Source organism: Phyllopteryx taeniolatus, chromosome 6 (genome assembly GCF_024500385.1).
Source record: "Phyllopteryx taeniolatus isolate TA_2022b chromosome 6, UOR_Ptae_1.2, whole genome shotgun sequence".
Taxonomy (NCBI): domain Eukaryota; kingdom Metazoa; phylum Chordata; class Actinopteri; order Syngnathiformes; family Syngnathidae; genus Phyllopteryx; species Phyllopteryx taeniolatus.
The window spans coordinates 22497887-22524203 of record NC_084507.1 but is presented as its reverse complement, the minus strand read 5'-3'; the positions used below and the strand labels follow the sequence as shown (position 1 = coordinate 22524203).

Genomic DNA, 26317 nt, shown 5'->3' with positions numbered 1-26317 from the left:
ATTTCATACCTTTTTTTTTCATTGGATTTACGTGATTTGGGCGTGATTTGTGTAATAAGTAATTGAACAATATTACATCAAAAAATAAGTGACACGGATGTATCGTCCATCGCAAGTTATTTGATAAAACGAGTTGTTTTAATCATGGATATTCAATTTTTATAATCATACAGAACAATTTGCACGTGTCCCTGAAATTGCTGTCCATTTTTGGGTAACTGCGCCTTTAAGAAACAGTGGGAGCTGAAACAGTGGCTCGTTGCAAAAAAATATTTACACTTCTGTTTGGTGATTGTCAACTTATTGGATGTTGGCAAGCTTAACATGTCCACTCTGCCATAGTGAAATATTAATTGATAGAAAAATTGCTCATTATCCCCCATTTTATTTGAGACATTCTGAACTAAAGAGACATTTTTGGATTTCCCAAACATTTTTGGTTACCCCGCGAGTCGCCAAAATGTCTCTGCAACTCATTTCTATTGTTGTTGTTGTTGTTGTTGTTGTTGAATTCCAAATGTTAGTGTCATTTTTCCAAACTGCTTCAGTACGTAAAATGTCCCTCAGGATTGCCATTAAATTCCAAACTTTATGGCATTTTCCCCCAAATGTTTCATTACACTGTGAAAAACAAAAATCTTCAATTTTAATGACATTCCTAACCTTGTGGCATTTTCCCACATTTTTGATAAAGTCCCTAACGTTCGTGGCATTTCCCCCCAAATGTTTCGTTGAACTTCATGAAATAGATTTCCCCAAAGTTGTAATTCAATTCCATGAAGTTTGGAATGTAAGTGTAACGTATACTGTAACACAATGTACTATTTAGTCTACTACTACTACTACTACAAAAAAACCCAAAAAAATGTTTTTCTTTTGTTGCTTACAAGTGCGATCTTGCGCGTGAGCATGGGAAGCGTTGGGCCTCAGGCGGGACGCCGGGGAGCCAAAGTGGTTTGCCATTCTCCTCAAATCCTCCCAAAGCTCCCTTCTCTTTCCTCCCTGAGCTCCTCGTGATCCTGGATGCCCGGAGGCCTCTCCGGCACGCCGCCTCCGTGCCGCACGAGCGCAAAAATGGCACAATTAGCGCGACGCACACGCAAGAGCCTCTTTGAAGTCGTTCGCAAAAGTGGCTCGTCCGTTAACGCCGCGGCTCTTTTGCATCCGGGAAGCTCAAAGATGCCGGATGAAAGTCAAGATGGCCGACCGGCGCTCGTGAGCACGTTCGCCTTTAAATCCTCATTTCAATAAGTCTTCAATCACACACGACAACCTGAAAACAAACATGACTGAGCCGTGAAAAATAAACACCACTTGGATTTGAAGTACAATGAACCTCCGTTCTGATTGTAGCTGTTGCTCCTCTGAGTGTTAAGATAGCAGTTGTTCGAAGGTTTAGAATTACCGTAACGTCTATGCTAATTTCTGTTTGCACGTCTATGGCTCTTTGAATTAGATGTTAGCATTAAGCCAGCAGACCTTGGTGAGACGAAATGATTCTCTTTTGCTTTATGTGTCAGTTCTAGAGTAATCTTGAACTAGGAGTGACAAACAGCTTGAAGCAAGCACGCTCAGCCTCTTATTTGGAGAAACGTATGGGTGAGTCTTCTTTTCGTTTCCTCAGAGTGATGTTATACCATATTATCTCATTTTTTGGAAAGTGTGAATAGGCCCTAAGCAATACTTCAAAAAAGTGTTCTCACAAGTTTGTGCATTTTAATGAGTTCAAATGTGTTTAAAGCTTGTGGGAGGGGCGAAAAATATTCGAGTTGTTTTTGTTGTTGTTTTTTTTTGACTTTGTTCCTCTACTGTACAGTGTATCTGGGGTGGGTCTGGAATGTATCCCCGCAATAAAAAGGGCTTTTCTGTATTAAATAGTAGATGTAAAAAGTCTACACACCCCTGTTCAAACAGCAGGAATGCGAGAGATTAAGAACATAAAACCAAGATTAATCATTTCAAAAATTCTTGTCCACCTTGGCATTAAACTAAGTCCAATAAGTTCAACTTTCACCGTAACACATTTTCCCGCATGCATTTGGTAGATTTCAAGTGTGTTTTTGCAAACTGTGAAAGCAAGGTTGAACCTTTTGGCCATAATTCCAAAAGGTATTTTTGGCACAAAGACAAAACCATCATCGCCAAAAGAACACCATACCTACAGTGAAGCATGGCACTGGCATCATCATGCTTTGGGACATTTTTTTTCTCGTTTGAACTGGGATCAAGGTCAAGGTGGAGCGAATTATGGACACTTCCAAATAGTAGTTAGCACAAAACCTTTTGGCTTTTTGCAAGACGGCAAAAAATGTCAGGAAAAGAATACTAAAATAGCTGAACCTTTTTCTTGGGGGGGGGGGGGGGGTAATCTGAGGCACTTTAAATGGCGGCAGGTGTGATCTGACGTCTATAATATGAATGTGATTGGTTAATTCTGAACAGAGCCACATCCCACTTAGGAGAGGGTGTGTACAGATGTGCAACCGCATCTTTTATTTGCTTTTCCCTCCCCTCTTTTTGAAATAAAAATTCAATTCGGTCGCATAGCTTATAGATCACATTGATGGTGGAAAACGTTTTGAAATTTTCCATCTTGGGTTCCTTTTTTCCCCCCCATTTTACAAAAATATGCCATTTAAACACGTGTGTAGACTTTCTATACTCACAATATATACTATAGTATTTTTAAAACAACTGATTTATTCATTATTTTAATCTAAAGCCATCAAAACAAAAAGCTAAAACTCAAGTAAACTGAAACATAGGTCTATTAGGATTGTTATTATCGGCAATTTGTTGTTGTTTTTTGGGGGGGCATTGTTGTCTTGTTAAGTGACTTTAATGATGTTAAATATGGCTTCCCACTCTCAGCCTTCCCACAAATACGAAAGTTAAGAGGCTTCTGTGAGAATGTCAGTGACAAAGCACAAAGTGAGTGAAAGGCCTGCAACAAGTGGATGAGGACACTTTGAGCAATGGAGACGTTTATAATCCGCACAGAAACAAATGGACGCTTGAACAAGTGCTTGCAAAGTAGCTCATCCATCACTGTACAGGGGGGCTTGGACTCTTGGGGGGGTGTATGTGAGTCATTGGGTGCGGAGGCCGGGGGGGGGGGGGTTGTAGAAAGAGGAGGATGCTGGGTTTCGTTTGATAAAGGCGAGCTCTGCCGGATTAACTTGTCCCGAGTTTTGCTTCAGCGGCGGCGAGGCTGAGCGGCGCGCTTTCAGCTCAGCAACATCTGGAACGTGTCAGCGGAGGCCAGACGCCACGTCTGTGCCAGTAGAGCACATACACGCACACGCGCGCACACACACGGAGAAACAATATCAACACAAGCACGCAAACATAATCACACAAATCAATACCAATTTAGTTACAAATATTACAAACAGGTAAAAACAATATCAACACAAACAACATAGAATTATGTCAACGCAAATCAACACAAATGTAAAAATAACATCAACACAAAGATGAATGTAATAACATCACATAAACATACACATCAAAATAAAAAAGAGCACACAAACACACACACAGACAAATAACATCAACACAAGCGCACAAACTCAGCAAAGATGAAGAAAAATATAACAACAACATCAACACTAACACACATAGGATAGACATAAAGACACAAACACACACCCATGAATGTAAGAACAGCAACATAACAAGCACGCAAACAAAATCATACACACAAACATAAAAAGTACAATCAATTCAAAACAAAGACACACATAAACAAAAGAATTACAACCATGCACACATATCAACATCAACACAAACATGAATGTAAACGGAAATCAAAAAAACAACCCAACTGGTGAAATAACATCAATGTAAGCACACACAATCAAAATCAAAATAACAACACAAACGCACACACGCACAGACGCAGAAATAACATCAACAAACGTTACAATCGCACTCCCTAATTTAAAAGTAAAAAACATAAACACACACATGAACAAATCAATACCAACATACACGCACAAATATAAAAATAAACAAACACACACATCCACCTTAAAATAATAAGACAAATTCACTCACAGAAAAATAACATCAGCACAAACACACACTCACACAAATGTTAAAAATAACTAACATACGTGCATAAATATACAAATAATGTCAAACCCAAACGCATGCACGCAAAAACACACAAATGTAAACATATTCATGAAAATACACAATGTAGAAATACCACACATATAACTGCATGCATGAACATCAAAATAACATTAACACACATACAAATGTATAAATAGCATCAATGTAAAAGTAACATCGACACAAATACAAATAAAGTTAACGATGAAAAGAGTGATGCAAAAAAAAATGTAAAATAACAACAAGAAAATACCATAAACATACACAATCACAAAAATAGCAACACAAGCACAAATGAAGACTAAAATAATGCAAAGACATGCAAATGTCAAAACAACATCAACGCAAACACTTTAGTGTTACATATAATAACAAAACATGAGTGTAAAAATAGCATCAACACACACAAACATCAAAATAACATCAACACAAACGTGTGGTGATCAAAAGTAACACACAAACACACATACAAAAAAGGGTTCAAATAAGATCGACACACACACATCAACTTCAAAATATGGAAACAAAAATATCAACGCGAAGATGAAAAAAGACAAATTGAAACACCTTACAAGGCAGCGTGGGCCACCGATAGGATAGCACGGCCAGATAGCTCGCCGCGTGGAGCGTCTCTACTCACACCAGACCGACAGCCGGCAAGCACAACACAGCGCGCTCCGCGTCTACCAAACGTTACTGCCACTTCAAATGGATTCTTTTTCATTCGGATTCATAATGCTATTAATGATAAATGCTCATTTTGAATTTGTAGCTTATTTCATATGTATTTTTTTTTTCTTTTTTCTGGTGGTCTAAATAATAAGAATAATGCATTACATTATATTACACAGTCTGTCTTTTTGGGCACTCAGGGATACCGCACAAAGCATAAACAATGGAAAAAGTAACAATATGCATATGTATCAAACATGCTAATATTATCATAATATTAAAAGTATTGTAAGTGAACAAATTCATCCGGGGGAAAAAATTGGAAATAGTTGTATAAAAGATAAAAGTCTAATATTACAGCTTGAAATCCCAATTTAAAAGCCTATTTTGAAACCCTAACCCGGTTTTAAAATCCTAACCCTGGCTTGAAACCCTAATTTAAAACCCCAACTAATCATGGTCTGAAACTTTGCTTTTAAGCCCAAACTCTACCTTGAAACCCTCATTTGAAACACTACGAATTTGAAATCCTAACGCGTTTTGTAACCCGAAACACTGACTTGAAACCTCTTATTTAAAAGCCAAATCATGGCTTGGAACCCTATTTTTAAGCCCTAACTTTGGCTTGAAACCATAACCTTGGCTTGAAACCCTTATCTGAAACCCGAAAGCTGCAAATGACCTCTGGTATAGTGTATTATGAGGTTATTTCCTATATGAGTGCCATCTAATATTACATTGGGCTTCCCTGCTGACTTTCCATGAGTTGGCCCCAAACACATCAGCAGCTAGTTGCAATGACAAAAACATTTTGGATTTTGGATTGTTTGGGGTTATTTCCTGGTTCTTTTGCGTATTGTCTTCGCCCACGCTGTACCCCTGCGGTGTCCTTTCACGACTCGTGGTGTTGAGGCCTGCTGAAAAGCCAACAGAAAGCAGGCAATGAGCTAAGTGACGCTTCGCTCTTTGGTGCCTCGTGCGCACGCACACACACACGCACGCACTTCACACGCATACACACACACACGAGATGGAAGCAAAAAGCACACAACAAAGCCACGTCGGCTCCGACCAATCAGCACTCAGCCGCCAGTCGACAGGCCGCTCTTTTGTCCATCATTCAAGCGGCAGACGAGAGCACAAACAAGTGAAGGGGGATATGTATGTGTGTGTGTGTGTGTGTGTGTGTGTGTGTTTTGAGGGGTGGGGGGTGAGATAAAAGCCCTCCCCCCTGCCCGCTGTAATCCAATTACAGGCCTGCAAATTTGATTGGCGCCCCGAGAGTGTGCCTTCAGCTGTCCATCATTAGTGACTGCAGTGTGGCTTTCAGAGAAAGGGGGGGGGGGGGGCTTTTAGTGCGCGTGCGTGTGCGTGTGTGTCTGTGTGACAAGGAGCAGGACTCTCGCTTTATCTCGACTGCCCTGAAAGACGACAACTCTGTCTTCATGTGTCTGACGTGCACGTCTGTGTGCGTGCGTGCGTGTGTGTGTGTTCCATTAGGGGGTCCGTGGGACACAATTGAGGGTCCGTTTGATGGATGTGTGCGTTTAGCGTCAGATTATCAAACGTGGTTTGGAAAAGTGAATTCATCAAGTAAACAACGACGACGACGATGATGATGATGATGATGATGATGATGATGATGACGATGATCTTCACGATGATGACGATGATGAGAAACTTTTTTTTGTCCTTGCACCAACGACGACGTCACTCTCAACTTGAAATATATTATCAATCCATGGATTTGTCTCGTGGCGAAAATCAAACGATACCCCAAGAAACGCAAAAAATCATTTTTGGGATATTGGCGCAATGCATTATGGGATGCGTTGCTTTTCCAGCGTTTCTACGTGAAGGAACTGCTGCTAGCTGGTGAGAATGTCGGTGGTCTGCGCAGACGGCGACAAGACGCCAAAGGTATCAGCGGAGCGTCGCCTATCAGCCCGGCCGAGACCGGCCAGGAAGTCACAGACCTACGCACGCACCTAACCACCTACCGCCATCTTATCTTTTATTGGCCGGCCCGCTCGGACGCTTATCTTTTATTGGATGACTCCTCTGTCAAGCTTATCTATATTGGCCGGCTCCTCCTGAGCACCGGGACAAGACGAGGAAGGAGAAGGAGGAAAACGAGGGAGACGGAGAGCGGTCCACTGATAGTGTGGGAGAAAAACATCAGCCTGTTTCCACCTTCTCTCACTTCCTGTCCTGCAGCCAATCGCAGCGAGGCAAACACAATCAGCTGAGTAGACGTATATTTAAATATCAAATCTCGCTAAGGCACTGAACACATACACAACCATTAGCATTATTAATAATATATAATTATAGAAAATACAATTAACAATAATAACAATTATCTATTTTTATGTCATAAATAACAAGTTACAAACTAATTAGAAATGGTAACCCAGGTTTGAAACCATAATTTGAAACTCTACGCTGTCTTGAAGCCTTACCTTGAAACCCTAACCCCCATCTTGAAACCTAAACCTTTGTTTGATACTCTAATCCTGTCTTGAAGCCTTTATTTAAAAGCTTAACTTTCACTTGAAACCTGAATTTGAAACACTAACCAGGGCTTGAAACCTTAATACGAAAGTCCCTAATTTGAAACCCGTATTTGAAATCCCGACCTTGATTCCAAACTCTAATTTGGAACCCTAAACATGGTTTGATGCCCTAATTATGAACGCAATTGAAGCCATAACCCAGGTTTGAAGCCATCATTTTTGCAGAAAAAGACGTCGGTCTCAACAATGGTGTCCTGGAGTCAGGCCTATCAATGAGATAAACCGCAGATGAGCCTGGAGCGGGACGCACACGAGAAACACGGAGGGATGTAAGCGCAACGCCACAGAGGCCATGCGTCCATTTTTATTTTTCATGTAAACAGCATTCTACTGCCCTAAGGAGCCTGTAAAGCATGAAAAGGGCATTATTTTCACGCAAAAAAAAAAAAAGATGTAAAGACTATTAGTTACATGTAAAAAGCATGACAAGAACATTATTTTCATGTAAAGTGCCTTAATTTCTTCTAAAGAGCATGTAAAGAGCATTCTACTGGCGTAAGGAATATAAAGATTATTTTCACGTAAGGAGCGCGTAAAGAACATTATTCTAATGTGAAGAGCATTGTTTTCATGTAAAGATCATGTAAAGAGCAATCTTTTCATGTAAGGAGCAGGTTTAAGAGCATTCTTTTCCTTTAAAGCGCATGATTTTATATAAAGATGATGATTCTTTTCCATAACATCAATATGAAACCTTCTTATAATGACCGCAGACTTATGACGGATTCTTTACAAAGTTTTTCAAAGGAATATGCCAATTGGCATTTTGAAAATCTGTCAACATTTCAATCAAGGACCCTTTTGTTGTCAGTGTTAAAGATAGCAAAGGCCTTGATTTTTGAAATGTAAAGGTTTATAAGGATTTGTGGAGAGAGTGAAGGAAAGCGCACCAGAAAATACGGTATAAAAATACAGTTGGAAAAACTACAGTCCATACGTTCAAAAAATCATGTACGACTTCACTCAAACGTAATAATAGCCTCTGTGTGTTTGTTTGTGTTTGTGCGCGAGTGTGTCTCAGCTCCCGGTTGCCACGACAACCGCCTCTATCCCACGGGCAGGAGCGCTGGTGGCTTATCGCTCTGAAAAGCTTTTAAAAGCTAAAAAAATAAAATAAAAATAAAGAGGTTAATGCAGCAGGAAGCAGAGCCTGATGGGTAAATAAGTTAACCACACGCCATGTCCGCCATTTACGATCAGTTTCCGCAGTTCCTGGTTGTTATTAACCATCCCAGTCTGCTTCTGTCAGCGTTAAACAAAATATTTATGACCGTTTTCGAGCCTCTTGAACATGTTCTCATTTTATGTCATATTCATAGAAATTCGACTGGACAAAAACGCGGGTTTACCGTCTTCCGTTTTGATGATGAAACTGCAATTCACCTGTTTCACCACTTGGCAAAGCGAATAAAGTCCACCAATCGGGCTTTCATCCACCTATGTATTGGAATGCGTGACAAAAATCTGCGCCAAACATTGTGTCTTCTACGTAGACAGTGAAACCTTTTCCGATGTGACGCTCGACACGGAGTCTTTACTGAGAAGCATTGTTATGAAAGAGTATTGTTTTCACGTAAAGAGCATGTCACCGTGATTTTCATGTGCAGAGCATGTAAAAGCATTGTTGTCATGCAAATAGCATGTGAAGAGCTTGGCGTTTTTGTTTACAGATGGATGTTTACAGGATGGAGGCAGTCAAACAGTCAAATTTGGGCCGATCATGTCAACACGCGTGTAGCCCGCTTTAGGACGTAAATATGCATTTGGACGTCATTGTCGTCGTCTTCGCTCCTTGGCGGCATCTTGGTATGCTAGACATGGACAAATACTGTATGGAACGAGTGAGGCAACACCATCCCAGACAACACACACAGACACACACACACACACACACACAACCCCGCCTCCCTGGGAACAGCAGGCCGTCACTGTTAGCGTTACGTGCCACTCACAGCACCTGATAAGACAAGCGGAGCCATATCGGATCGCAACTGGGCTGGCGACCATGCAGAAGCTTTCAAGACGGTTTGTTTTCTTTTGTTTGGTTCTGATGGCACCCTGAAAACAAAGCTATTACAAACAAACAAACAAACGCGACACTCACATGATACACTACCTTTTGATCGTTAGCGGCTAGCATGATCATTAGCGGCTAGCAGTCTACATCTTCATTCAGCGCTCCTGGTCAAAAGACATATGGACTTGAACACACCCCCGAATCACAAAAGTTCCAAATTGAAGTATTTTGTACACAAAATAATGTTGCTTGATTAAGACTCAAACAAACAAAAAGCGGCTAGCGAAAAAAGCAGCAACGTAGCAGTCAACGTCATCTCACCGACTTTCTTCTTGTCTATAGACAGATGCACTCAAATGCACCACATCAGTTACACAAACTCCAATTTGAAGTCTTTTGTACACAAGACGTTACTCAATGATGACTTAAACAGGCGGCACGGTGGGCGACTGGTTAGAGCGTCAGCCTCACAGTTCTGAGGAGCGGGGTTCAATCCCCGGCCCCGCCTGTGTGGAGTTTGCATGTTCTCCCCGTGCCTGCGTGGGTTTTCCCCGTGCCCGCGACCGTAGACAGGAGAAGCGGCTCAGAAAATGGATGGATGGATGGATGGACTTAAACAGCCAACAGCTCGCAAAAGAAGATAATGTGTCAGTCAATGACTTCACTCGGACGTCCTTCTTGTCTACGGACAGATGGACTCAAATGCACCATGCCAGTCACACAAGATCCTAATGAAAGGTATTTGTTCACGAAAGGCTGCTCAATGAATCAGAATCAACTTTATTTTGCCAAGTATGTCCAAAAAAAACACACAAGGAATTTGTCTCCGGTAGTTGGAGCCGCTCTAGTACGACAACAGACAGTCAATTGACAGAGAACGCTTTGGAGACATAAAGACATTGACAAAAAACAGTCGCTGAGCAATAAAAGGTTGGCAGTAATCTGGTAATGCAAGTCCAATATTTTTTTTTTTTTTTTTTGCTCAATTGTGCAAAACGATGCCGAGTCCTCTAGCAATTAGAGCAGTTTGAATGACTAATATAGCAATAGTCCGTTGCAATGACCATTGTGCAAAGGGCGCCGAGACTTCAAGGAATGTACGCGGTTTAAAGTGACGAGTAGTGCGATAATCTGAGACAATGCCAATTTTGCAAATGTTGCAGATACTCCTCAGTCAGTGTATATAGACACAGTGTGCAAGTGGTGCACATGCTACTCTGGCATGAGTGGCCAGTATTGGTCAACAACAGATATGCAAATAGTGCAGCGTGAAGACTACAGCGAACATCTAGCGCTTAGTGCAGGGGTGTCAAACTCATTTTTGTCGCGGGACAAGTTGTAGTTATGGCTTCCCTCGGAGGGCCGTTATGACTGTGAACCCATATAAAATATTGTCTCATATTGACACATACACAACATATTGATGGATAACTAGTTTTAAAATCAGAAACCAATAAAAAAATGTCACTATTATTACATTTATTCCAAAAAGGAGATTGTAACATAAAATGCTTGCAGTAGCTCAACATTATACAAGGAAAGACACCAATTTTGGTATTTTCTTTACGCACACTTCCTTCTTGACAACAGGCAGATGGACTAAAGTGGGCCACGCCAGTTACACGAGCTCCAAATTGAATTCTTTTGTACACAACAAGCTGCTCAATGATGCCTCAAACAAATAGCAAGCGATTAGCGAAAGAAGCTAACGTGGTAGTTTACGTTTTCACTCAGACTTTGTATATATTCTGTCCATTTTTATGAACCTATTCACCTCAATATTCAGTCTGTTTAACTTTGTATGCAACCTATCCATCTTTATATGTATATGGTCATCGATCTTTTTAAAAATGATGCTGTTTATGAGTTGTCTATGTTTATATACACTATGCCTGTCTTTCTATACAGTCTATTTGTCTTTATTTACCCGCACTAATCTTTATAGCCTATACAATGGATTAGCTTAATGTGTGTTGTATACAGAATGTGAGTATACATGAGTGTGTGTGTGTGTGTGTGTGTGTGTGTGTCGCATCAGCTCCTAGATAGACTTATCTCGCAGACGCTAATGGTGTCTGTGCTGCCCATTAGCGATCCACAATTAGTCAGCGTCTCAAATTAGCGACACGCCCCCGAGTGTCTGCTCTTTTATCAGAGAGCTTTCAGGACGTCTTCGCCGTCTTTGTTGATTGAGCGAGGTCAAGAGCTGCGCTGGACGCTAAAATAAGCTCAGCGGTGTGGTGCGTTTGAGTGAAGACGAAGACTGCAATGCTATGTTAGCTTCTCAAACAAGTTGCTATCTAGCTACTGGCAGTGTTGGTTCTGTTAAGCCATGTTTAGCGTCGTTGTCGCTTCTATTTTGTTCGGTGGTTACTTCCTTTTTTTGCTTGATTGTTTGTGGAGCTTGCATTGAGCAGCTTTTTGTGCACAAAGGACCTTAATTTTGGAGCTTGTGTAACTCCTGTGGTGCTTTTGAGTCCTTCTTTCTGTTGACAGGAAGCACCACTGAGTGAAAATGTAGAATGCTGCATTAGCTTCTCCCGCTAGCTTCTGGCTAGCTAGCGAGCTGTCGCTGCTTACTTCCTGTTTTTGCTCAACCCACTATCTTTGAACAGCTTTTTGCGAACAAAGGACTTTGATTTTGGATATGGTATGACTACTGTGCTGCTTTTGAGTACATATGTCCGTTGACAAGAATGAGCACTGAGTGAAGAGGTAAACCACTACAATAGCTTCTTTTGCTAGCTCATAGCTGCTTGTTTGTTGAATCTTCATCAAGCAGCTTTTTATGGGCAAAAGAATTCGATTTGGATATTGTGTGATTGCCATTTTAGTCCATTTGTCTGTTGACAAGATGGAGTACTGAATAAAGACGTAGACTGCTAAATTAGCGTCGCAATAGTGCTTCACAATATTGTGTAATAATTTGAATATTCCCATTATATCATGGCATCATTTTTGCAATGTTACATTATGTTTAAGAGATGATACGTCATTAAATTGTGGCTTAAGCTAACATATCATGCGTGTAAAGTAACAAAGTTTGAGTTAATATTAAAAGATGAAACCCTCCTTAGGGTCCGTCAGGAGAAGTGCATCCACACGGTACAGTAAATGTGCTGTACACGCACAAACAGTTTGTGTGTGAACCTCGAGGGAAAGGCAATAGCTGTGAAAAACTGCTGCTAAAATCCAAAGATATGGAACATACACGCTCACGCCTCTGAATGGACTTCTCACACTTACACACACACACACACACACACACACACGTTGTGATATAACACATCCACAATGTCACACATCCCAACTCCCGACACAAATAAAAATGGTGTCCACTTTGTCATCTGATGGAGTCCGACGTTCGGCAGTGATGCGCATAAAAAATGTTTTTTAAAAAAAATCATGTTTTAAAATGCACCATTGATTCCGCTGTTGTGATACATTTAGTATCCAATTTGGTATCCAGTATGGTATATTTTGCCAAGTCAAGTGAAGTCCCCACTAAATTTCAAGCAGGTCAAGTCATTACTTGGGTTAGGCAAGTTACAAGTCAAGTCATACGGTCTTGCTCAGTCACAACATACACTGTATTGTCTACTCAATGACAGCAGATAGGGACTGAGCCCTGCCGCGAATAAATGCCACCATCCCTAAAAGGGATTCGGAATTGTGTATAGATGCCACAAGATGGCAGCAAAGCACTCACAAGAGAGAGGATCATAAAGCATCAACACCATGCATCTAACATGTTCACAATCATGAGCCCCATGTGCATAGATGACTGTCTTGAGTAGTTAAATTATTCAACACACATAAACCACCTCCACATGAGGCTTATCAATAGCACAGTATTAATTAGCATACTAGCCTAAATAACATGCTAGCACAAACAAATATGGGATGTGCACTAGCACATTACACGAACGTATTAAAGCTATTTTAGGAGCCCCCTACTGCTGGAATTCAGCATTACAACAAAGCGGTCCGTCGCTTGGGTATGACGTAGGCTGTGTCGAGTCCAACCGTCTCCCCCTCTCCCAACCCCTCGGGGGTGAATATAAACCAACGTAGTGTATAATAGAGTTGTTGAAACCCACGAGGTCAGCCAACGGCTCCTCGAAAAGAGGTCGATTTTGTTAATTTGCGGCAATTTGTAGTATTATTTTCATTTACACGACTATTTTATGCTACAGAAAAGCAAAATAATATTTTAAGTGAGCGTTTTACAACTACGCTCCTCCATTGCTCAGCAATCCTCTTCCTTTCCGTGCTCTCATTTCCTTCGACGTCATTTTGTATGCGCCACCAACTGGGCCAGTGCAGGAAATGAATTGGGCATTCACTAAATACAAAACAAATAAACAAGTGACGAATACACCTAGACGTTAGAGGAGCTGACAGGCTTAATCAGCATTTTGTCATTTCCTCTAGTATTGGCTTGAGTAAAAATATTTTCTTTTTAACAACAAAAAGTAGTGGATCCCAGCTTTAAGTAATTGAATTCACCTTTTGGCATTTACGCACAGTAATAAACGTTACGGAATACAGGCAAAGCAAGTCCTAAACTTGCCGACTAAAGTCTGACTTGGGTCAAGTCATGTGACTTGAGTTCCCCACCTGTCTTTTTGATTATAGGCATTATATTAGCTGTGTACCAGCAACATAAAGTTGACAATCATCTCTCAATTGTTTTAGCCGGGTGTACCTAATAAAGTGGCAAGCAACCGGATGGAGTGGCGTCTCCGGGGGCGTCCGAAGGTTCTTAGCGGGTGCCGGGTGTTTATGTGACACCTCTTCATGGTGCTAATGCCGGAGAGGCGTTTAACAGCCGGGCAGGGTAATGGACGCTCGGATGGCGGCGAGGGAGAGTCAAAGGGGGAGTGAAGATGTTGTTAAGCAGGCAAGAGGAGGCCGATTGGGCGGGGGCGCTTGTGCCGCTGCGCTGGATGAAAGCTCCCCGACAGGCCGTCGTCGCGGTAACTAATTTGCTGAGATTTTCCACTCGACTGGAGGCACGAGGAAGAGGCCCCCTCGGTCCCCCCTTAAGTCCCAACTTCCCCCCTCAGCACTTTCACTTGACATCAGGCTAACAACACCACTGACAAGAAGCCACAAAGCTAACTCACACTACACTTTTGTTACTGCCATTTTCTTCAGCCTCAACAAATAATACACACAGTAAATTCAACCCGATGCCGAGATTTGAGATGGACATAATAATTCATCATTAAAGACCCTTTAAAGTGAATTCAAAAAATTGTTTCTAAATAGATTATACATGTTTGAATGTAATTGAGGAAAACATGCAAAGACTGGGAACTATGTAGTAGTCCATTTTGGAGCGAAAGCGTTGATCTGTTTTTTCACCATTTTTCCTGAATTCTTTAGGCGGGGCTATTAGCAGTTTCCCGCTAGCTGTGCCTACGACCCGAGAATGCATCTTTAGAGCTTTAGAGTGCCTCATTGTCAACAGTGAGTACATTCACGGGACGCATAGAAAAACGGAAGAATGTCGGGGTGGGGTGGGGGGGTGGGGGGGCGGGGCACATTCAGTCCGATTTGACAGTCAACATGTGGACTGGGGTTTCCAGCTGTCATAGCCGCTTTAGAGTGCCTCATTGTTGGCTGTGTGTGGGCACACACGACAGGGAAAAGGCGGAAGAGCGAGGAGAAAAAAGCAAAGTCTGACATGACAGTCTGACATTGAGCAAGTAGACAGCGGCTTCACGTTGGCGTAGCTCTTTTAGAGTGCCTCATTGTTGGCCATGAGTGTGCGCACGTCAGGAAGAGAAGGGTTAACTTAAAAGTCCGACTTGACAGCCACCGTGTGGACAGGGTCGACGCTCTGGCGTGGCCGCTTTAGAGCGCCTCGCCGTCATGGCGTGGAAAACCCCCCCGACGACCCGGTGGAATATATTCCAGCCACTGGAGGCTTTAAGTGGATATATTTTTGCGGCTCAAACATGTAGTTATGTGTAGGCATAAGAAAGACGCTGAATGAAGTGGCATCCATTTTTTTTCCAGGTCGTAGCAATGGTATTTGACTTACAGTTGACAGTTGAGAGGGTCCTGGGTTCAGGGTCCCACGGCTTTTGAGAGCAGAGAAAACGGCTTGATTTTCACTTTTTTTGAAGACTCATTACGTATATATATTTTTTTTTAATCATTCATCTTTGGCAAGGTTGTTAACAACACTCATCTCCGTGGTGTGCCGAATTTAGAAGACCTATATTTTCCCTTTTGAGGGACTTTAAGGGAAGAGTTTGTGCCTTTGAGAAATCTTGTCAAGTTCACGCATTCAGTTTCTCACCGCGAGGGTTGAGACGTGGTCCTTTCCAAAGGCCGTAATCCTCTCCTTCCACTTTCACCCCAGACAGACGCTAAGCGCTAAGCGCAGATTATTGCAAGCAATAACAACACTTCCAACAATGGAGCTTTTTTTTTTTTTTTTCCTCGGGGCCGCTTGGCTCCGCTCCAGTTCACTCGCTGTTGGTTTAGCCGTCGTGCTAATCCCTCAATTTGGAGAGTCGGCTACAGCCAAGACAAACGCAAGACGCAAGACCGCCAGATTACAGCATGACAACCATTGTTGCTTTCACTTGCTGGACACTTGACCAAGTTTTGTTTTGGGAGGATTACGACTCAAAAATACAACCGGAAGTAAAACATAAAGTATATTCTCAAAAAATACGGATTTATTCTCAAAAGATTACAGTTTTTTTGTTTTTTTTTCCTTGACCGAAATCTGACTTGATTCTTGTAAAATTGCAACTCTCTGGCTTCGGACTTTACTTTGGTTTATTTACTTTATTACTTTATTTATTTATTTACATATTTACTTCTCAAACAGGTGAAGATTTTCTTCTCACAAATACAAATGTACTCACATTTCAACTTTTTCAACATAACCCAAAATATTAATATATCCTTAAAAATGTCAAATCCATTATTGTGTAAATGAACGATGACTGATGTAGTTAATTGTGAAGATCACTGAAAATTACAGAAGTAACAAAAAAAGATTATAAATCTAGAAGAAGTTTTGAATTTTTTCACACAATAATGGATTCACATCAGATTGCAACTTTTATATATATATATATATATATATGCAACTGTTCTTGACAAGCTTTTTGTTTGTTTTAAAAAAAAATATTTATTGTAATTTGAGAAGAAAAGAGAAACTATTCTTGTAATATTACATTTACACTAAGAAAACAAATCTAAATTTATTCCTGGAATAAATTGCTGTTTACTCTGTTTGTATCTGTTGCTGCTCTGTGTGTATATAGGTGCTGTACAAGTTGTTCGGAAGTTTCTAATAAATTACCATAACATCTATGCTAATTTACAGTAGTCCGTTTATGGCGTTTGGCATTATATGTTACCATTCAGCTAGCAGATTTTGGGGAAATGAAATGATATGGTTTGGTTGAGCATTTTATCCCCTTTTCATTTTATGTGTCAGTTTTATAGTAAACTTCAAGGGACACATAAATAGCTCGAAACAAGCACGCGTTGCCTCTTATTGGGAGAACTGTGTGAGAATGGGTGCTAAAGAATACTTAAAAACTGTGGTTTTATGCGTTTAAATGTCTTTTAATGAGTTGTGGGAGGGGGAGAGTAGCTATCTTTTTGTATAGTCTCTCAAAATCACGTTTCACCAATTGTGAGTGAGTCCCGTGATAAACAGGGGTTTTACTATATTCTATAAATACTCTTTATTCTTTATTATTATTTATAATATTCTAAATGTATGCCTTTTTCTTGAGAAAAAAAACAACAGCTCCATTCAAATTAGATTGACAGACTGTTCTTAAAAAAATATCTGGAAGAATATCACAACTTTTTATCAGAATATTTTTTGTGAATATTTTTTTCTTCCCCAGCATGGGTGAAAGTACGAGGAGGTGAAGTGGCCGATGTTACATGACAGGATGACTTTGCGGTGAACGTGTCCTTATTTAGTATGGTGGCTGCTCAGCAGGGTGGAATCACAACACAATTACCTCGTTGCTCGTTGAAGACACGTGGCTCTTAGCTTTTAGCACCAGGCTGCTGCCGCTAAAATGACATCGCTGTTTTGCAAAAAGGCTGTCAGCTTGTTATTCGCTTCTCGCGTGTCTGTCGCCGCTCAAATACTCTCAAGGGAAGACGACCGTGTCTCTTCCGTTATTCACAAGAGTCGAACATTTCGTTTTAACGTCCGACACTTGTTTGAGTAGCTCAGTGACGACGCCCCCTACAGGCGCAATCAGAAACACTCCATGAGGTCGTATGTTTAGAAATTTTACTTTAACGTTGTTTTTTGTTTTTGTTTTGTTTAATATACCTCAAGCTCGGACAAAACTTTGATGGAGTTAGATATACGTAACTAACGATTCACTCATATTTGCAACAGCAGGTTAGGGCTAAATGCTAACATGCTGCAGCCTTCTGGAGAATACAATAAAAAGGATATTTTGAGGGAATAAGATGAAATCATGCAAGAATAAATTAGTGTTTTTTTCAAGAGAAAATAAGATGTAACATTACAATAATACTCCCCTTTTTTTAGATTAAAGTCGGAAACATTTTGTTTTTGTTTTTTCGAAAAATGCATGATATCACAAGAACTTGTTTTTTTGAAAAAAAAATATTTTTGAGAAAAAAAAACATAATGTCACATTAAAAAATCGGTATAATCATGTGAGGAAAAAAGTCATACTTTTACGTACATATATTGTAGTCGTACGTGAAAATCTTTTATAAAGGGTGGGAAAAAGTCATAATCCTGTGTGAAAAAATTGCGAAAAACACAAATTTTAAAAGAATTTTGCAATTTTGCGTGAAAAGAGAATAAAAATGTTGAATCTTATGTTGTTAAAAAAGTTATTGTTTTGCGTGGAAAAAAGTCAGAAAAAATGAGTTGGAATCTGGTGGAAAAACTTTGAGAGAAAAAAGATGTTAGCTGGCCTTGAAAAAAAATCCTATCTTGTGTGTGAAATTTTGAATCTTACGTGGATAAAAGTTTAATTTAACAGTTAAAAAAGTCATCGTCTTGCTTGGAAAATGTCAGAATCTTAAGTGAAAGAATCAAAATCTGGCACGAAAAAAAGTGATTATTTTGCACGAAAAAAATCTGAACCTTTTGCAAAACAAAAGTCGGAATCTTGCCTGTTGAAAAATATGTCTTAATCATTAGTCAAAGTCAGAATCTGGCATGCAAAGAACTTATTGTAAGAAAAATGATGTACTCTTGCCTGAACAGTCAGATTTTTCAGGAATATAACTTTGTGAAAAAATTGTTTTCCCACAAGACAAAAGTCAATTTAAAAAAAAACTCTTATGTATCCATTTTTTTAATGTATAGATATTTTTAAGACATCTGTTTGCTCCCCTTTTCCTCACAGACTGACACTAGTTACCCAAAATAACATGCACAGTTGAACTGAAGTGAACTAAAGTGTCGTGTTTGGGTGTACAAGTGGATTATGGTGGAGGTTACAATTGGGAGGACTCAGGGGGGCTCAGGTGGGGGAAGGTGAGGGGTGGGAGTGGGGGGGGGGGGGGCTTGGTCCTGCATTTGAACTTAACCCGACCGACTGACGTAGCAATTAACATCAAAAGCAGCAAAGGCAGCAGCGCAGTGTGACGCTGCGCTAATTAGTCATATGAACCAGACAGTCTGTACGTATGTGTGTGCGTGTGAGTGTGCTAACAGCAGGTGGATGAGAATGGACTCTGTGAAGACAAAGTGTTGTTCAGTCATCTAATTGGAATTTATTTCCACTGGAATGAATGGAAATGGAAATAATCCATTCGAGGACCTTTTCATTTCTGAGCGGCAAAGAGGCAAAAATATTCCAACATTTTCGCACTATCGTTCATTTTTAAACTATTTCAGGGGATACATTCCAGACCCATCTGCAATAGGTCAAAATCTGCTAAATGGGCATCAAAAAAACTGTGTGTAAAAACTGTGTGTAATTTTACCTCTCCGACAGAGGCTTAAAACACAAACTAATTCAATAACAGTTTCTAAAGTATTCCTAGTGCCAAAACTGACACGTAAAACAAACGAGAATTAAACATCGTGTAGTTGGGAGCTTAATAGCACATACCATGCGAAATGCCACAGATGGTCTCACAGAAATCCGCATAGATGTTACGGTAATTATGCACCTTGAAACAACTGGTACCTTAACTCACGCAGAGCAGTAACACGTACAAACAGAGTGTACAACAAAAGAGATTGAAACGTTACATACTGAAACGCCCAAAAACTAACCCGAACCAAACCATGTCATTTTGTCTAACAAAATCCTGCAAGCTAAATGCTAACATATGATGCAAAATGTCCGAGACAAGCTAACAGACTTTCGCACTCTTGCACGTTAGACCTAATCATTGATTGGAAGTGATTTCATATTTCTTCAAAATAAAGTCACTTATTTTTACAATTGTAAATGAACAATGTTAAAATGTTGCCTAGAAACGGAATAAACCCGAAACAGATTCTTTTGGTAATAAACCAGCATAGTTTGAACTAAAAGCTTTCTTTTTTTTATATTAAGACAATACAGAGGTGCCTTGGCTTACAAGTTTAAGTTGTTCTGTTGCCATGCTCATAACTCAAAACACTCATATCTCCTAGTTCCTGATCCAAATGAATGGAAATGCCGTTAATCCGCTCCAGCCTCCCAAAAACACCAACAAAAATGTTTGTAGTGTGTTTTTAGAGAAGAAAATAGCACGCCACAATATTGTATTTTATTAAAAACAAACACAATAATAACAAAAAAAAACAAATTAAGTGCAGTTTGTGCATCATGATAATTCAGTGGTGATTGTGCTGCTCCATCTGGTGTAAATACACAAAGAAGACGGTCACAAGAGCCCAGTAAGCTGCAGTAACAATTGTCATTTTTCGCAGAGGATAAGGAATATATGCCTGTGAGTGCTGTTGAATGCTCAATCGACATGTGTTGCTAATGTCTCTGTTCCAATATGTCTTCTAAAGGTTAATAACGACCGCAACATCGATGGTAGTTACGTTAACCGTCCATTGCACTTTGCATTATGTGTTAGCGAGCAGACTTTTGTAAGACAAATGAATGTGGTTTGGTTGAATACGCAATGTGTAATTAATTCTCTTTGTCTGATGTTTAGTTTGACAGTAGTCTTTTTTTGAAGAATTGTTCGCTATCCGCTGCTCGTTGTGAAGTTCGCTGCTCGCGACTCAAGACCCCCCCAAAAAAATCATCTATGCGATGACTCAAATCTCGAAAAACTCATTCGTCGAGGTACCACTGTATAGGTTTTGACTCGGAATGGGCTTCGAATAAAGCATTCGCTTTGATTTCACGATCAGTAAAAGTGTCACCGACAAAAGCCAAGTAACAATTTGCCAGGTGATAGTATTTTTAATATAGTGTGTTCTACTTTAGCCATAAACCCCTTAGAAAGGCTCAGGAATGAAAAGCGTGTGATGGGTGAGTGGCACATAACAAGATCTGCGCTGCACTCAGGGATATGACAATGAAAGCATCTCCGCCATTATCCCGCCGGATAAATGGCCTCCGCGCCGCGAGGTCGGCCGCCCGCGACGGCCAATTCCCCTCAGAGTGGAATTTGGTGGAAAAATAATCGCCCCGTGATTGAATTGCCCGGCGGGACGTTTGAGCCCGGCCCGTAATAAAATGGCTGTTGTCGCGAGCCGACCTTTTTGGCCCCACATGGCCGCTTTTTCAGCAGATTACGCCGACTATTTGCCTACAGGAAGACGTGTAATGTATGTACATGCCCCTGTTTTGTCAAAGTAAATCCCCATTACAGCACACAAGATTCTGTTTATTACACAAAGGCTGTCACCCGTATTGCTGACCGGGCCACATGGAGCCCGGAAAAAAACTCTACATACGGTCTTTGTTTGCATGGTTGACAGGTGCTAAAATAATATAGAAATGTGTTAAGAGTTTAAAAGAAAGTGCTAAAATGACACATTTTTCAAGACTAGTCTTTTTTTTTTTTTTTTTTTTTTTTTAGGATAAAAGGTGTAATATTATGAGACGATTACGAGAAGGTGTTAATTTTCTGGAGAAAAATGTTTTAAACCTTACGAGAATAGACATTTTTGACAAGTTGTAATATATCGTTAAAAGCCATCTTGTTCAAGAATAGTCATGTTTGGTTTTTTTACAAAGAAGTCACAATTTTAGGAGAATAATGTTTATTTTCTCATTTTGAGACAAAACAACTCATGAACTTACATAAAGACGCTAATAAATAAATCCTTGTTTTACAAAACTAAAGATGTGTTTTTTTCAAGAAATAATCTTACAGACATAAACTCACAAAGTGGTAATTGTGACATGTTGAGAACAGGCGCGAAAGGCAAAATTCTAATGCTTACTCTTAGTCATAGTTTTCATGAATTATGCTTGAAATCTAGTTTTATTTTGGCTAAAAGCGCAATCGTGCTGACCAATTCTGGTCTCTCTGCGCCTCAGAAATAAAAACACTGCCTGAGGAAGTTGTAATTGCAATATAGTTGGAACATGCGCTAACGGCGAAATGCTAACGTCTGCTCCAAGTCATTGTTTTCTTGACTAATGCCTGATTGTGGTTAAAAGTGCTAAAATACGAAGATATTCTTGCCTCTCTACTGCTCCAAAACAAAAACACCCCCTGTGGGAGTTGTATCTGCAACATATTTGGAACATGCATTAAGTTTGCAAATGTTTGGCGCAGGCGCTAAAAGCTAAATGCTAACATCAACTATTAGTCATTGTTATCATGACTCATGCTTGATTTAGAGTTTTGATTTAGCTAAAAGCGGTAGAATTCCAAAATAGCCTTGCTTTCTCTGATGATCAGAATCAGAAATCCAAACACCATCTGTAGAAAATGTAATTGCGACATACAGTGGATATATTTGCGTTTTGGCCTCCATTGATTCACCTCTTTGCGGGAGGGGGGGCGGGAGTTCCGCAGCGGGGTTCCACTGTATTTGGAACAAGCGCTAAAGTCGTTGTTTTCATGACTTATACTTGAAATGTATTTTTCATTCAGCTAAAAGCACTAAAATGCTCAAATATTCTTGCCTCCCTGCTGCTCAGAAATCAAAACACCCCCTGAGGAGGTTGAAATTGCAACTAATTTGGAACAGGCGCTAAAGGCTAAATGCTGAAGTTTAGAGTTAATTCTTTGTTGCTTGTTTCCCATTATGCTTCACCGTAAATATATGTATCCATTTTTAAAACGTGTCCATTTTAGAGCCTTGTAGTTTGTGCGAGTGACTGGACCGTTTGGCTTGGAGCCGCGTTGCCCCTTCAAGGCCCCGCCGGCCCCTCAAAGTGTGAATAATATCCAGCGAGCAGCGCAAAGGAAAGCTTTTAGCACATTATCCACTGCAGACGCCAACGCTCACTAATCCACTTTGTCAGCGCGGGTCTCTTATTAAATATCTGCACAGGCACATTTGCATTCTGGACTCTCCTAAAAGCTTTAAAACCCTCGCACATCGTTCTCAAACACACACATGCGCGCACACGCACGCACACACACACACACGCATATCGGGTCACATGGAGGACACACACACACGTGTGGGACACTTTAGAGGACACAACACGCACTATATTTGCTATAAATAGCGGTCTTGTCCATCTTTTTGTAATTACAAAATAAAAATATGCCTCAAAAGTTTAAAAAAACAAAACACAAAAAAAAAACAATAACAACAATGAACCAGCATCATGTGCGATGTGACACTTCAGCTCAGTCAAAGAATTAAGTCGACAAGTGTGTTTTGCTTTTGACATCTTAGGAGTGTTTGTTTCATTATTGCGCCACTGAGCAATACAGGTGATAAAGAAAGCTGTTAATGATAACCATAGAAGAGGAAATTAAACATATGGGTTACAGAGGAAACGGTGGCAAAAGAGGAACAAATGTGATAGCCATAAAACAGGAAATGAAATGCATGGCTATAGAGAAAAAGTTGGCAACAGATAATCAACATAAAACATATGGCCACACAGGAAAGGGTGGTGGCAAAAGAGGGGAAAAATGTGAAAACCATTACACCAACAATGCAACTGAAGGCTACAGAGGAAATGGCGGACAAAAAGGACAAACATATCATAACCATAGTACAAGAAATAGAACTGAAGGCTACACAGCAAAGAGTGGCAAAAGGGGAAAATGTGATAACCGCAGAACAGGAAATGGAACATATGGCTACATAAGAAAAGAGGAAAAAGGGTGATTCTATCCATAGAACAGGAAAATGAATGTATGGCGACACAGGAATGGGTGGCAAAAGAGGAAAACAAATTCATAAACCGAGAACAGTAAATGTAAATTATGGCCACACAGGAAATGTGCTAACCGTAGAACAGGAAATCCAGCGCATGGCTACATAGGAAAAAGTGGCAATAGAGGGAAAATGGTGCATTTATGGTCCCACAATAAGAATTCATTGTTGTCAATTTGATGTTGTGAGTGTACTATAGATGAAACCAAAATGTACTAGATGCTGTATACTAAATAAGATTACATTAGCGCACACTTGCTTATGGCAACATAATACAAGTAAAGTATACAAAAAAATGAAAGGCTAATTAGCTTTAACATAGGTGACGCAAGGATTTTTTTCTCAAGCTAATCAGAAGCCAGAAGGAACTCATTTTGAATGTGAACCAATTATCACTCAACAAAAACAAAAATGTCAAAACTTAAGTCATGTCACGCATTATTCGTAAAAATGTTTGTAATATAAAGTGTTAAAAAAGTTGAAAATTACGCAAAACTGCCATATTTAAGACCGAGCAAATATTTCTTCAAATTGCGATTTGAATAACGTTAGGTTTCCACGTCGAAATACATTTCTTACATTTAGTTGGTTATGAATGTAATTGTCAATTTAAATGCAAAACCTGGCCCTGACATAAAGGCTAATGCTAAGCTAACAGTCACAAAACAAAAGTCAATGTAAATGCGAGAACATGGAAATTCGACAACCTACCGGGGTGACGCTAACACAAATTGGCAATCAAATTCTGACACCGATGAAATTCAATGACGTACAATAATGAGGCTGACACCGAGCTGAAAGTTACTAACAATCGTCAATCCAAATGTGGCACAGAAAGCTTCACTACGTGTGGACAAGATGCTGATGCAAAGCTAACAGGAACGAACGATCTAAATGTAATCGAAATGAAAGCCCATAAAACCAGGAAACTCAACAACGTACAAAAATGTTGCGAATACGAAGCTAATACTTCCATCCATCCATTTTCAACACCGCTTATCCTGGTTAGAGTCGCGGGACGCCGGAGCCTATCCCAGCTGACTTCGGGTGAAAGGCGGACTACACCCTGAACTGGTCGCCAGTCATTCGCAGGGCACATATAGACACGGACAACCATTCGCACTCACATTCACACCGTCACTGAGTGGGAACTGAACCCACGCTGCCTGCACCAAAGTCAGGCGAGTGTACCACTACACCATCAGTGACCAAGCTAATACTTTTTAAAAAAAAATTAAAACAATTGTCTATCTAAGTGCAGCACATGAAACTACACAACATACAGAAATGATTTTGTCAATACAAAAGCGCCACAGAAGAAATTCAATAACGTACAGAAATGATGCTAAAACCAGGCTAGCAGGTACTAGCAATCGCCAAATCAATTACTAAAACTGCCTTTTACCATCTGAAGAACGTATCCAGAGTGAAGGCTTGCATGTGTCAAGAAGAACAGGAGAAGCTCATCCATGCTTTTATCTCAAGTGGACTTGACTATTGTAATGGTCTTCTGACTGGACTCCCTAAACAGAGCATTAAACAGCTGCAGCTCATTCAGAATGCTGCAACTCGGGTTCTGACCAGAACAAAGAGGTCAGCGCATATTACTCCCATTCTAAAATCTTTACACTGGCTTCCAGTCAGCTTTCGAATAGATTTTAAAGTTCTGCCACTGGTCTATAAATCACTAAACGGTTTAGGTCCTGAATACATGAACGAAATGCTAATGGCATATGAACCCAGTAGGGCTCCGAGTTCGACAGACGCAGGTCAAATAGTGGAGCACAGAGTCCAAAGCAAACATGGTGAAGCAGCATTTAGCTATTATGCTGCACACAAATGGAATAAGTTGCCAACAGAAGTGACGTCAGCACCAAGTGTGCATGTTTTGAAGTCCAGGTTCAAAACTTTGCTTTCTTCCCATGCTTTTTAGAGCATTTGCACTTTTAAATGATATTTCTTGCACTGTACGCTCTTTTAATTGTATTTTTATTTTTTTCTCTTTGTTTTAAATGTTTATAAGCTGTTTTTTTGTCTTTGTTTCGAAATGCTTTTAATCATGTAAAGCACATTGAGTTACCTTGTGTATGAAAAGCGCTATATAAATACATTTGTTTGCTTTGCCTTGCTTATTATAGTTGTTATTATTGTTAGTATTTGTATTTTCTTTTTTGTTTGTTTTGTTTATTTTATTTCCCTTCCAAGCCAGAAAGCTTTCTCCCCAGCAAGAAGAAGATAGCAGTTGACTTACTCGCGCATGCAACTCCTGTGCACCATGACGTCTTTGCTGCCCCGCCCCCCTTCCCACAAGGCCTGCTCTGATTGGCCACCGAGACGGGACAGCGTGACGTACGTGCCTCAGCAAAATGATTGGAGTAAAAAAAAAAAACGAAATAAATAAATAAAGAGCCTCAAGTTGGCTCTGAGCTTCCCACAAAGATCTGCAAAGCACCTCCGAGTCACCTGGAAGTCCTGGATGTCCTCCTCCTCCTCCTCCTTCTTCTGCTTCTTCATCGTTTTCTTCTTCTTCTCCTCCATCATGCGACCACACTGGACTTTCTAAAACACATCAAGCAAGGGGATTTATTTCTATATTATTTTACACTTTGTTTTTTTTTTGTTTGTTTTTTT

General features: G+C 40.2%; 1 long non-coding RNA gene across 1 annotated transcript; it reads right to left on the bottom strand.

The window, feature by feature from the left end:
• Positions 1 to 2950: 2950 nt before the first annotated feature.
• LOC133479480 (uncharacterized) lies at positions 2951 to 26247 on the bottom strand. Its single transcript, XR_009788962.1, has 3 exons — positions 26150 to 26247; positions 4692 to 5708; positions 2951 to 3274 (listed from the first exon to the last, which is right to left on the bottom strand). It is a non-coding gene; the product is annotated as an uncharacterized LOC133479480 (long non-coding RNA).
• Between the last annotated feature and the right edge of the window lie 70 nt (positions 26248 to 26317).